Genomic DNA, 14,483 nt, shown 5'->3' with positions numbered 1-14,483 from the left:
CTGGGTGGGTCTGAGGGTGTCACCTCCGTGTCTCCCTTAATTTGCCAGGCCCAGACGATGCCTCCTCTCACTTCCCCTTGACCTTTTGCAAACCCGAGCAGAGCCCATCACTCAGGGCCCCAGCATTATGCTGGCCATCCTATTACGGCATCCGTTGAGCTGCACAGAGGCTCGGCCCCTCTCCCCACCAGGACATGGAGTCCCCTTGAGGGACAGGGTCAGGGCGTGTCCCCAAGTGCGTGAGGGTCTCAGGTCCCCTGGGGCTGGAGGTGGCACAGAACAGGGACTGAGAAGCAGGCTGAGGCGACACAGCTGCTTCCTGGGGTGGGGTCGGGGAGGCGGACGGAGCCCGCAGGTGACTTGAGCCCGACCACCGGAGCGTGCTGCGTCTGGCCAGGCTTGTCCTGCATGAGGACACACGCAGCTCTGGGCACCAGACGTCAGGACACAGTCTCGGAGCAGGATGGAAGACGCACAGTGCTGCTGGCTCCCCCAGTCCCGGCTCCAGCATTGTCGGAGGAGCAGCTGGACCTCAGGGATCTCCTAGGCCAGGGGCCCCTGGATGCACCCCTGGGTCACTCTGGGTCCCCGGGGACCACCCTGGGGACCTGGCAGACAGTTTCAGTCTTTCCACAGAGCGAGTAGAATTTTCATCCTATGGGGAGATTAGAGCTGACTAAACTGAAAGATGGGCTTTCTTTGCTTTGGGCTGGAATTCTATCAACACAGTGTCCTCCGGGGACAATGAATTATTTGACAAATGCAGTTTGGCTGATAAAATCTTTCAAAATACAGAATCCTTCTTTCTGATGTTTAAAACGTTGGGAGTCACTGACCCAACTCAACCACTTCTCTCCAGAGCTGAGAAGGCAGAGGCCCCCACGGGACACACAGCTGAGCGTGGCGCCTCCAGCCAGGACCCAGCAACCGACCCCGGCAGCGGCTCCTCCTGCGGTGCCAGGTGCCTGTCGGGTCTGTTACTCCTCCTGCAGGAAGGCTCCTTGAGTCGGCCAGCCCACCCCACCCCACCCTGCTCTCCTGGTGAACTTGTACAGGTGTCTGAAACCCACATAGTCTCTAGGGTGCCCCACATGGCCCCGGCATTTATCACCATCTGTTCATGTCGACAGCTGTGTTGGGAAGTTGCGGGGAGTGGGGAGATATGGCCACTCAATTCAGGTCTAGTATGAGCAGCATGATGGCTAAGGAAGACATCCCCCCCTCCTTCCTCCCTCCCCCCTCCCCCCTCCCTCTCTTCTTCCCTCCCTCCCCCCCTCCCCCCTCCCTCTCTTCTTCCCTCCCTTTCCCCTCTTTCCTCCTTCCTCCCCCCCCCCCTCCTTCCTTCTTTCCTATGCAACAGGAAGTCTGGAGGTAGGCAGGCCAGGGCAGGTGCAGCAGCTCAAGGAGATGATGGAGGGCCAGGCTCGTCTCATCATCTTAGTGGCCTTTCTCCTCATGTTCCAAGACCCCTGCTGCACCTGCAGACATCAAAGTCCATGTCCAGGGGAGAGAAGGGGAAATGTGGAGGAGGAAGGGGAAAGGCCCCCTGCCGGGCTCTGCCTGGTTTATTCAGGAAGGCCTCCCCTGGGACAGCTCCTACTCCCATCCACCACAGTGCATCCTATGGCCACTTCTGGCTGCAAAAGACTAGGCGTTTAAGAGTTTCTCCTCCAGCCTCTGTAACTTGAAGGTATGCAGTAGGGGATTGGAATAGGTGGAGAGAGCTGACACACAAACGCCGGCTCACCCTGCCTTCCTATTAGGAGGGAAGGTGCCCCGTGAGCCTGTCTTCCCGCCGGTTCTGTGGATCCATGCCTGGCCTTCGTCTCACTTCCAGCTCCTGCATCTCCGGGCTTTTCTGCTCAGTTATTCTTCATGCGTGCTTGTCGGAACTATAACGAAGGGCCTGACACTGACTGGTTATGAGGGAAGAAGGTCTATTTTGGCTCGCAGTCCAAGGTTGGTCACTCTCCGTTGGTTCAGCCTCTGGTGAAGACATTCTTGCCGTTGGAGTCCTGAGGCATCACAGGAAGTGCAGGTGTCTATGTCCCTGTGGTCTCGTTCAAAGCCACCAGGCTGACCCAATCCAATCACCTCCCGAAGAGTCCACCTTCAAAGCTATAATTGGATTGAGTTCCTACCATCTTAGTATTGTTAAGACAAGAGTTTAGGGACTAAGTCCTTGAGTTTGAGGGGACAAATATTCAAACCACAGCACCTGTCACTCCCAGTCTACAAAAGTCAGGGACAAGCACTTAGTCCAGCAGGTGAGTCGCTGTAGGAAGGAAGCCTGCACGCCAGGTGCCTAAGGCCGGGTCCTGGCTGCACTCCCGACGCCAACCTCCCAGCAAAGCGGACTCTGGGAGGCAGTGATGGCTCAGGTGTTGGTGCCTTGGCACCCACGTAGGATTTGTGAGTTGAGTTCCAGGCTCCCGGGTTTGGCCCAGCCCAGTCCTAGCCATTGTGGGCGTTTTGGCAGTGAACCAGCAAATGGGAGGTCTCTGCCTCTCTCTCTCTCTGCCTCTTGAGTGAAAAAGTTAAAAACTGAGAAAACAAACAAAAAAAGCCCTCTGGGAGGAGTGGCCCAGAGGATTTGGTAGTGCAACCCTGGGTGATGCAATCGTGGTGGTCAGTTTTTGCTGCCAGAGGCCAGCGATCCTCAGCTGTGCTTGTCCACAGAACAGGAAGGAAACAGCTTAGAGCCTCATTGTGAGGCCGAGATCCCCGGTCCCTCGGGGTCAGGAATCCCTGTCCCAAGTCCGAGTTGTTGCTGCCTGAGTGTGGACAGCCTGCTTCGTCGCTCAGACTGGGGACAGTGCACTCGCCCCAGAGGATGGTCATGAGGCCACGCTGGAACAACACGCCCGGAATGGCTTTTAGCAGGAGGCAAGCAAGAGGGGGAGCCAGGAGGACGAGAGCCGCACAGCCTCCACATCTGACGACAGCGCGCTTGGGCCATAATCTGACGCCATTGCTCACGTCTGCTCCTGTGAGCGTAGACGTACCTTTCTCCCCTGCACCTCCAGTTAGGCCTCGTTCTGCACAACCCGAGCGTCCTTATGGCTTCCTGTGGCCGTCCGGTCTCCAGGCACAGCTCAGGCCCTTCTGCACGCCAGGGCCAACTTCCCGTGGGCATGCACACAGCGTCCCTCACTATGTCCGACGGTGGACTCCTCATCTGCCCCCTCCTGGTTTCTCCCTCAGTCCTCTGTCTTGGAAATGACGTCACGGTCCACTGGCTGCCCAAGCCGGGACCTGGAGACCCTCCGTGTCCCACCCTTCCGGCCCCACATCCCACCACTGAGCTCTGTAACTCCCACCTCTGGACTCCCTCTGCTCCAGCACCGCCCTCTTGGTCTGGAAGTGGGACGAGCCATCTCCAGGGGCTTCTGGGCTTTCGGCTGCCCTGAGAAAAGGCACAGAAGCTGCCGGGGCTGTCTCTCTCCTTCTCCCTGCCCTGGTAGGATTATCGATCTGCAGCCGATGCAGCTGTCTCGCAACCATGGGGGATCAAGCAAGAGAATAAATACCTGACACGGGGTGGGGGGGGGGGGGGTTGGCGTGGAGCAGAGGAGCAGGACGAGCCGCCCCGCCCCGCCAGCCCTGAAGGTGCCACGTTTTCTGACTTCCTGTGGGCAAACAACAAATGTTTGTAAGCTGCGTTGGCTGCTCTCTGATTTGAAGCTGAGCGCTTTCTAGCTCATATCATTTCCTCATTAGTTTCCCTCGCCTTGTTCCCCTACTCTCGCTTCATGCATTGTTCACACGGTATTCGAAGCAGGCATCCAGCAGCATGGCTACGCTGTTGCGTTTTCTTGCTTACAGGATTCTGATGGCTTCCCGTCCTTTGTATGACCAGTCTCCACGCCTTTCTTTCATTCACGCTAACCGCTTGAATTCCGTTCAAATGAGCTCCATTCCATTCAAACGAGCAGGTGTCCGGTGCCCCTTGTAGGCCCAAGGCCCACAGTGGTTGCTCAGTGCAAAGGAGGCAACCTGGCATTCATGCGCCAGGAGACTCAGGCATCGCAAGAGCGCCAGGCCCGTCAGGTCCTTTCTCTGGGCTGTCACTGGCTGTCTCGTGGAGTCTCGTTTGCAGGCTGGCCACTGGGCACTGGCACACCTCTGTCTGACACTGAAGTGACGCCCTTATTGATCCACATCTCCGCACCGGCTGTGAGTCTTGAAGGGAGAATTCCGCACCGTCAGTGGGACACTTGGCTGCAGTACAGCCCCTGGTGATTGTTCTGTGACTCATCCTCACGCTCGTGCTAACCCAGAGCTCCCGCGCCAGGGTGCCTGGAGGCAGAAGGGCTCCAGAATCAGCCATAGGCTGGTCCCAATCAGCCGCTCCCCAGAGCTCATTAAGCTCATAAGGTTGAATCCAGATAACCTGTGCAGGCTCCACTCCTTAAAGTTCCCCTAACTTTGCACCCCACTGTATAAGGATAAAGCGTGTATGTGTGTGTGTGTGTGTGTGTTTGGGGGGTGTTGCAGAGCAGAGAGAGAGAGAGAGCGGCGAGGCTGCAGCTGGCTCCTGCCCCCACAGCCACTGCAGTACATTGAGCTCCACAGAGATGGCGCTGGACGGGAACCCGGCAACTCTGTGCCTTGCTACACGTGGGCAAAGGCCGGCCTGAGAAGCCGAGGGGCAAAGTGTCACCGTATGCGTGGATGCTGCCGTCAACTGCTCAGCTCCCTAAGAGGCGCTCAGACAGTGGGGGACCTCGTCTGCGAAGGAGGAGGGAAACGTGAAGACCTGGCGGAGCTGGCAAGGCCCGCTACGAGCAGAAACGGAGACCTAGATCCCTCCCGAGGGGAGACAAAAAGAAGCTCAAGGACCCCAGTGCACCCACGAGGCCTCCTTCAGCCTTTCCTTGCTCTGTTCTGGCCATTGCCCAAAATTCAAAGGAGGACATCCCGGCCTGTCTGTCCATCGGCGGTGCTGCAAGGAAAGTGCAAGTGATGTGGGAACAAGCAGCCAGGGAGGGGCGAGAGGGAGCTGCTGAGCTGAGGGAACAAAGCGAAAACCCTATTGCTGCACACCGAGCTACAGGAAAACCTGATGCAGCAAACAAGGGGGTCGTGCAGGCGGGGAAGAGCAAGAACGAGAAGGAAGAGGAGGAAGATGACGACGGGGAGGAGGAAGATGAAGACGATAATGAATGAGTCGGTTCAGCAGTGTTTTGTTGTCTATAAAGCATTCACTCCCCCATACTCAACTTAATCTTTTTGAAGAAAAGAATGTGGAAGATTTGCTTTTAAACTATACGATGTCTTTTTTTTTTTTCTTTGCATAGTTCACATGCTACCGTGTGTGTCTTTAGCTAACCCTGTCCTGGCGGGATTTTCAGGAGCCACTGACTTGCCTGGCGCAGTGCGGGGCTGTGAACAGTGACAGCGAAATGCAGGCAGGCTCAGGTCGGTGCATAGCACAGCCAGGTGGATACGGGGACGGGCGCTTCTCCATTTTCTGCTGTCTCTGATGCCGCTTATATGAAATACTGTTGTGCTGTTAACTGAATACCACTGCGTAATTGAAAAAAAAAACATGCAGCTGTTTTGTTGGCAGTCTGAATGCTTCTAAGTAAATATAAGGTTTTTGTTTTAAAAAGTGGGGGGGGGGGGACACGGCTGCACCTGCTGACTTGCGAAGCCTCACTCTGTGCCACTCTGCTCTGCGTCTCTCAGCACCAGTGGCACCAGACCTCCTCGTTTTCCCATAAACTCTTGCTTTAGGGTTCAGACACGCCCCTTGCTCTGCTGAACGCTGCCCTGCTCGCTGTCGCCAGCGGACGCTCGGCTCCCTTTCAGCCTCAGGTCAAGTATCTCCTCCTGGAGCAGACGTCCCTGCTCTGAACGTCACCTTCCAGAACAATCACACCTTTTTAAAGGTTTATTTATTTATTTATTTGAAAGGCAGAGGGAGAGAGAGAGGGAGAGCCAGAGAGCGATCTTTCATCCGCTGGATCATTCCCCAAATGGCCATATGACTGGAGCAGGGCCAGGCCAAAGCGAGGAGCCAGGAGCTTCTTGCAGGTCTCCCATGAGGGTGCAGGGGCCCAAGCACTTGGGCCATTTTCTGCAGCTTTCCCAGGCACATGAGCAGGGAGCTGGATCTGAAGAGGAGCAGCAGAGACTTGAACCAGTGTCCATGTGGGATGCCGGCACCGCAGGCGGCGGCTCAGCCAGCCCCAGCACCCCTCATGGTTAAGTCAGGAACTTCCACTCACCTTACACAGCCTCTTCACACCCCCACCCCACCCTGGTTCACTGCGCTCCCTGGGGGCACATTTCACTTCCCCACCAGACTTGACGTCCCGTTACCATGGTTGCACGTGGACTCACCTGCCACTCATGTCTGATGTGAGCTCCTGAAGTCACTGTAGCCCCCGAGAAGAGTGCGCAGCCAGCAACAGGCTCTCCATTCACTGTAGATGAGTACATCCACGGCAAGAGGAGCACGGGCACTCTGGAAGTGGCGAGTGGGGAGTGGGGAGCGGGACGGGCAGCAGGGTTAGACTGAGCTGCTTGGCCCGGTACAATGCGGGCAAGCTGTGCCCTGTCTCATCTGTTTGGGACAGTGGACAGAGAGTGTGGTGTTTCTGTGTCCCAGCGTGGATTTGCATATTTCTGTTTTACTGGAAAAACAGAAACTACCCCAGTGGAGGGAGGTGGGGAAGGCAGAGGGCCTCGGCTCTAGAGCCTCATCCGCAAGCCACAGGGCTATTTGCAGAACTCCCCGTGGGTCTGGGCTACGTTCGGGAGTTCCCAAGCCAAGGCTAACTGCAGAGCTCAACCGCCCCGTGTGAGACGTGAGACGAAGCTGGATTTTGCTTCCTGAGAAGAAAGCAGAAGCGAGGGAAGGGGATTCACTGAATGAGGCAGAGGGTCTGGGCTTGAGCTCAGAACGCCAAGCGTAGGATTACAAAACGAAAACAGCAGAGTCTCTTGTTGAATGCCATTGGCACTGCTAGGATGTCAATCTTCTCCTTCATTCGAATCTTCCTCCTCCCAGGTCCCCATCTGGATGGAGGTGGCTGGGACAGGGCAGTCACCAGGAATGTCCCAAGGACCCCGCTCTGAATGAATGATTCAGCCAACGCAGGGCCATCCCCTGGGAGCTGTGACAAACCTGGTGTGCACGACCTGCTTTGCGTGAGTCAAGTGGTGACGATGGCTCAGGTCGGCACGGACACATCTTGTGTAGGAAGCGTGTGCTCATTGTGTAGCTAGCTGACGGCTGTGTGTGTGTGCGTGTGCATGTGTGTGTGTGTGCGCATGCGTGCCCTTCTCGTACAATGATGGACGACCTATCGACAGGGTCCTGGTGGTGTCCTGGTGGTGTCCTTCTTGGGGGGTGCTGCGAGCAGTCACATGACCAGACTTCCCTTCCTCACGTAGGGACGCTGAGCCCCCTCCTGCCCCACGAGGAGCAAAGACCGTCCCAGGGTCTGGCCAGCTCTCTCCTCTGAGCCTAGTCAGGAAACTGCCCTGCCCACCCCCACCTTCCCCTCCCTTGAGCCTGCCTATTCCCCCGCCTTCCTCCTCCAGCCCCAAGAAGAGCCAAGGCCCTTAACCAAGAGCAGGAAAACAAAAAAATCAGGTCACCAGATGTGTTCCATCCCATCCCCTCCCTCCGCAGCCGCCCTCCCCAGAAGCTGATGAGTTCTGAGCGTATAGACGGCGAGTACCTGGCTTCCCCCCAAGCCCAGTCTCGGTGGAGCCTCGGTGCCACACCGGCCTCCCACATGGCCCACCGCAACTCTCGCTCTGTGGCCTGGCCCATCTGCTCTGTCTAGACGGCTCCAGGAGACCCTGCGTGGTTTTTCCTACCCTGAATGAGAAGCGATGCAGGGGCCCCCGACTGCCCTGCCAGGTCTCCCTCTCTCTGTGTGGACAGCGCCTGTCTGGGGATGGGAGGACGCTGGGGTCTGGGGTCCGCGTCCCTGGTAAGATGCCGGAGGGCCATGGGCGGCCCTGCCTCTGCTCCTGCACTGCGTCCCGCAATGCATGTCGGGTGCCCAGGGACGAGCGGCATCTGGGATTCTCATTGGAAACTGTTTATGGTGGACGTGCATGGCGGGCTGAGTGCCCACAGCAGCCTGCCTCCTGCCAGGGACCTTCAGGAACACTCTCTCCAAGCCAGCGTGGCCTGGTCTGGGCACGAGCCCCCTCTCCCCTGCAACCCTCCCCAGCCACGTGGATGTGACTCACGCAGGCTCTCTGAGCCCCTGCCAAGTGTGGCCAGAGCACTGCCCGGATGAAGCCGAGATGGGTCAGCTCAGGAGCAGGGGACAGGCCAGGGTCCCTCCCTGCTGGATTCCTGGGGCCCCTGCACCCTCCTCCCCAGGTCGCCGGCCACCTAGCCCAGAGGCAGTGGCACAGCCCTACTGCCAGGCACAAAGGGACTCTCCCTGCCCGCGCTGCTCCCTCCTCCCAGAGCACGCCACGCTACGCCGCTCCTGGCTTTCCAGGGAGCTCAGCCCACGAAGCAGTTCTTATTTCTCCCACTTCCAAGAAGAAACTCAGGCTCTGAAGCCTAAGTGAGGCAGAGCCCACAGGATTCTGAAGCTCCCTGTGGCGCTGCAATAGTAGGGCCTGGCTGCCGTGCGATTGCCCAAACCCACGCACTGAGCCCCAGTGGCAACACTGGATGTCGGTGAGAGCAACCTGTCCAATAGTTGGCTCATGGCTGGCACGAGGGGGGTCTCTCCGGCAGGGGGAGGCTGTGTGGGTTGGGATCAAGGACATTCAGGGACCTCTCTAACTTTCCACTCACTTCTGCTGTGTCCCTCCGACTGCTCTAAAAATAAAGTCGACTAAAAAATTTTATGTTATGAAAAAATTGTAAGTGACTTCATTCTGGTCACACAGGAAACAATTAACCTGGGATTTGGCCATGGGGCAGGCTGCTATGGGGCCCTTGCTCCTCCCACTCAGGTGCCGGGCCCCGGGATGGGAGAGCCACCCCACCCTCACCCCTGCCAGTTTCTCTGTGCCTCCCATGTGTCTGTCTCACCTTCTGCAAGGGCCTTGGGCCTCGCCGTAGCTGGCTCTGTACCCTAGCATGCAGCACAGGGCCGACAGGTGGTGGGTGTTGAATAACGCCTGTGGAGGAAACGCGGGTGTGAGTGGGGGCATGGGTGGAGAGGGAGAGAAGAGAAGGGAGGCTGGGGGAAGGAAGGGAGGAAGAGAAGAAGGAGAGATGACATGAAAGAGGAGAGAGGAGGGGAGAGAGGGCATGGCCCTCCCCGGCCCATCGCCGCTCTGTTTTCCTGGGGACCAGAAGGCTCCTCCTCCCTTCGCTCCTGACAGAAGGGCTTCGGCTGAGCCCTGCCCGGCCCCGCCAAGTGTCCCCACCAAGTCTGCAGCCCTTAGCCTGAGGATGGCTCTCTCCATCCCTGCTCCACAAAAACAAGCGTGTTCCTTGGGCAGAATGGAAAGGAGAAAAATCAAAGTGGAAAAACCTTTGGTTTGGCAGCTCCACTGCCTGCCCTTACGGGGAGTGAGCGGCTCAGGCCCAGGCTGCGTGGCGGGCGGGCAGTGCCAGCAATTGCCCCAGGGGTCAGGGGGCCGACACCTGAGTGGCAGGAACTTGGAGCCCAGGAAGACAGCGCTGGGGGGCATCTCCGGGAAGCAAAAAGCTGTTTTATTTAGCAGCGGATGCTTCTTATGCAAAATCAGTTCTCTCCTTCCTTATTAACAACTCCATGATCTGCCTCCCTTGCAGATAGGAGGAGCCCCGTGGTGGCTCTGGCCAAGGAGGCATCTGTAGAAGCTTCTGGAAGGGGAAGGGAAAGCCCAGATTTCCCGATATAGACCCAGCCCTTGCTTCTTGTGATTTTCCCTTTTCTTCTTCTTGGCGTGTGACTGGGAGACAATCTCGGGCTGAAAACCAGGCACGAAGGATGGGCAGCAGAAGGCTGCCGGAGCCTGCCCTGCGCAGCCCAACTTCCTGCCGAGGGAGGGAAGAGGGGGCCGCTGCCGAGGGCACGCTGTCTCGTCCCGCGGCCCCATCAAGGCGGGGTCTGCTTAGGACTGGGGGATGGCTCCCAGCCACAGCAGCAGAAATGAGGTGGAGGCCGGGGCGTGGTCTCCAGCGTGGCCACTCAGCTGCCTGGCGTCAGGGCGAGCAGGTTCCACATCCTGCAGCCTCCGCGCCAAGGCAGGACCACAGCAACGCAGCTTTCAGAGGCGGGACTTGGAAGGTTCAGGTGAGCATTCTGGGCCTGGACTCCAGGCAGAAAAGGAAGAGATGGAGGGATCCGGTCCCCGCCCCCCAGGCTATAACTCCCTGTTTTCATTTTCTCTGGGGTTGGAGGAAAGAGAAGTGGCAGCAGCAACGCCAGACTTCCTGGTGGTCCCCAGACTGGTGTTGTGCCCTGCTCAGGTTCTGGCTCCCAGCACCCCCACCCCACTCCCCTACTTACATGCACACATACCCAGGACACTTGTCCACTGATTCTTTTTATTTTTGAAGATTTATTTATTTGAGAGGCAGAGAGAAAGAGAGGGGGAGAGAGAGAGAGAGAGAGAGACGAGGTCTTCCATTCATTGGTTCACTCCCAAAGTGGCCACAAGGGCCAGAGCTGGGCTAATCTGGAGCCAGGAGCCAGGAGCTTCTTCTGTAGTCTCCCAAGCACTTAGGCCATCCTCCACTGCTTTCCCAGGCCATAGAAGAGAGCTATGTGGAGCAGCCAGGACTTGAACTGGCGCCCATCTGGGATGCCTTCACCTGCTACACCACAGCGCCGGCCCCTCGTCCACCGATTTCTACCTCAGCCCCTGTCATTTCCCAAATCTCCTCTTTCCTGGGAGACCTCAGAGACGGTTGGGCTTGGTTGGGAGACTTGAGTTCTGTTCCCACTCCAGAGACCGTGACGTTGGAACAGGCCGTGCCTACCCCACACCTCCGTGTCTCCTCGTGTGGAAAAGCACAGCACTGCTTTTCCGTGGTTCTGTGGTTCCCGGACACGGCTCTGGGCCAGGGTGGAGTGGCCCCCATGGCCCCCATTTCCTTGGTGTTCCTCCCGCACTGAGTGCGTTCACAGATCAGCCCCTCTCACCCCAGAGACCGCTCCGGAAGTTACACAACGGTGACCACCTTCACCGGGCTGGCCGACGGCCGAGGCTCAGGCACCATGCCTGAGGGGCTTCAGAGCCCCCACTAAATCACTGCTCACGCGTTGAGAGGGAACCGAAGGGAGAGGGAAGTGTGTGTGCCCATCACTGGCTGTCGCACATGTTTGGGAGACAGAACCAGTGGATAGAACATTCTCTCTCTCTCTCTCTTGCTCTCACTTTCTCTCTCTGTTTCTGCCTTTCAAATAAAATGAAAATAAATGAAATTCCATTTTAAGGGTACTTTCCTGAAACGATGACAGAAGATGAGTATTTTAGTTGTTCAGTTGGCAAAATAAAATTTATTCGCAGCCTGTTGTATTTTCCATTATTTCTCCAACAACTTCATTCCCAAACTATGAAATTGAAAGTCAGGGACCTTTAGGCTGTAAGGTCTTCCAAGTCCTTTCTGGCTTGTCACCCGCAGGTGCTGTGACTCAGGGCACACGTTCTTGGCGACATCCTCCCAGATGTTGGGCCCTGATCTGCCTCGCAGAAGGAGAGCTGTCACTCAGAGAGGGCCTGCTGGTGACATACCCATAAAAGACTGCAAATATCTTGGGACAGGCAGTTGGTGGAGAGACTGTGACTGCCCTGGGAAGGCCCACAGCTCGTAGGAGAGCGCCTGGGTTTGAGTCCTGGCTCTGCTTCCTGCCAATGTGCACCTGGGAGGCAGCAGGTGGCTCAAGTCCTTGGGTCCCTGACATCCATCTGGGAAAAGTTGGAGGGAGTTCCAGCCTCCTGGCTTTGACCTATTGCAACCCTAGATGTTGTGGGTATTGGGGGAATGAGCCAGAGGATGGAAGATCAATCTCTCTCCCTCTCTCTCTCTTCCTCTCTCTCTCTCTTTCTCCCTCCCTTTCTCTCTCTCTCTCTCTCTGCCTTTCAAGTAGATGAAAATAAACGTACTAAACATTTTTTAAAAGAAGATTCCAGCTAGGACACCTGTGTTTCTTCGCAGTGTGCTTGGGTTTGATGTCCAGTTTCAGCTCCTGACTCCGGCGCCCTGCTGATGTCAACCCTGGGAGGCAGGGACTCAAATAGCTGGGTCCCTGCTGACCACGCGGAAGACCCAGATGGAGTTCCTGGCTTGTAGTTTCAGTGTTGCCCAGCCTGGGCTGTTGCAGGCAGCTGCAGAGTGAGCCCGAGGATGGGAGCTCTCTCTCTCTCTCTCTTTCTTTCTTTCTCTGTCTGCCTTTCAAATAAATAGATAAAAATACAAAGTCTAATGAAGTGGAAATTTTATTTTGGAAAAAAAGGCTTAGAGTTAATATTTGTGGAAAGGGGGGGGAATCCCTTTTCCGTGTTTCTGTGTCACAACACAGGAACAAAAGGCGGACGAGGGCTGCCAATCTGGCAGGCATGGCAGGACTTGGAAGGAAAAGAGCCGAAATGTGCAGGAGGACACTGGCCTCTAGTTGTTCAAACAGATGTGGCCCTGGCAGCTGGTGTAGCGAGGAAGACACGCAGCTGTTGAATAGATCGTGTGACGGCCCAGGAATGCAATTCCGAGTCTTTGATAGCCTCATGATTAGCAATAAGAACACAAATAGGGAAAGAGGAGGAGGAGTCTGGTTCCCTGGCTTGTGGCTTGAACCGGTGAAGGAATCAGCTCCTCAAAATAGTGCTATCTGGTGACAGGGCTTTAAGAAATGTTGACGTTGGCAATGTGGATTGCTCTATTTAGAACATGTTTTTCAGCTACGGTGGTCCGTTAGAACACCAAGAAACAGTCAGCATCGAAGAAAAAACCCAACTATAAAAAACAATCGGGTTGGAGCCTGCGTGAAATCCACAGCCCCACAGCATCGGAGCAGCGAAGGCTCGGGAATTCGGGGGGATTTGTGCATCCTGAGCTTTTCGTGGGCTGGCGGCTTGAGGAGGGACGGCTGGTCCTGAGCAGAAGCTCTGGTTTCAATAACCGGTGATCGCCGACCCCTGCTGTGCGTCAGCCTCTCTCTCCTTCCCTGCAGCCTACAAGCAGGCGTTGTGGGGACCCACGTGCTCAGACACCCCCATCCTAAACACAGTGTCCCTCTGAGCCGGTGCCCTTCCTGCTGTGACCCACGCCCCACCCTGGTAGAATGGCCACGTGAGCCACAGGATGCCGTGTGGAGCCTATCTCAGATGCACGGCTAGCCACCACGTCAGCACAGTTACGTCCCATGCAATCCGCAGAACATGCTGATACCAAAAAAATGTATTCGCCCTTCCTCTGAAGTTCACTTTCGGATGAGTTCGAACGTCCTGCGCCCCCCGCGGGCGTGGCTTTGGTTTGCTGGGGCTGGCAGTCCTGCTCCTTCCTCCTCCTCACTTCCCATTTGCTGCTCTGCCCGATTCTGGCTTTTACAACCTCCCCTCCCCGATTCCGCTCTCCCGGTGTTGCCCAGGACCTCGCGAGGGTCCAGTCCAAAGGGCCTGTTTGGAGATGGGGCAGCAGGGGCCAGGACCTGCGCTGGCGCCCCGGTCACGTGAGGCTGTCTTCACCCTCGTCTCCCGTGGCGCTCACACTGCTACTTCCCCCTCTAACAACTCCTTCCCCACTTGCCGAGCTGCCCCACCCCACCGCTAAGCCACGCCTTCCTTGTCTGCTACCCCCCAGGGCCTGCCCAGCCCCTGTGGCCTCCTCACCCATCGCACTAGCCACAGGGCCCCACAGCGCCCTCCCTCAGCGGTCAGAGGAGAGAACAGCTGGCAAAGGGGTCAGCGCTCCGGGTGCTCCAGGACCGACTGTGAATGATGGATGCTGCATGGAGGTCAGGCCCTGCCCCGGCTCCCTCCCTCCCCTGGGCAGCCTCTTCCCTCTGAGTCCCCTTAGCACGGGTTCATTTCACAATAGGTTGCATTGACGTTTTTGCTTTTTCTCCTTTTTTTTTTTTTTTTTTTTAGAGATTTATTTATTTATTTAAAAGTTAGAGAGAGAGAGAGAGAGAGAGAGAGGTCTTCCATCCGCTGGTTCATTCCCAATTGGCCGCAATGGCTGGAGCTGCGCCAATCTGAAGCCAGGAGCCAGGAGCTTCTTCCCGGTCTCCCACGCGGGTGCAGGGGCCCAAGGACTTGGGCCATCTTCCACTGCTTTCCCAGGCCACAGCAGAGAGCTGGATCGGAAGAGGAACAGCCGGGATTCGAGCCGGAGCTCATATGGGATGCTGGCTCTGCACGTGGCAGCTTTCCCTGCTACGCCACAGCCTTTGCCATCTTTGATGGTCGTTATTTCTACACATACCATCTGAGTGGGAGCTCTCTGAGGCCTCCTCCGTCAGGCTGTGCCCAGCTAGATGGCAGGGACTGACCTGCCCCACAGGGACATGTGGCTGTAAGGGCTGAGCTGACACCGTCGTCTCAACTGTTGTGGAAAA

The sequence above is a fragment of the Lepus europaeus genome, chromosome 14 (genome assembly GCF_033115175.1).
Source record: "Lepus europaeus isolate LE1 chromosome 14, mLepTim1.pri, whole genome shotgun sequence".
Classification (NCBI taxonomy): Eukaryota; Metazoa; Chordata; class Mammalia; order Lagomorpha; family Leporidae; genus Lepus; species Lepus europaeus.
This window is presented reverse-complemented; position numbering follows the sequence as displayed.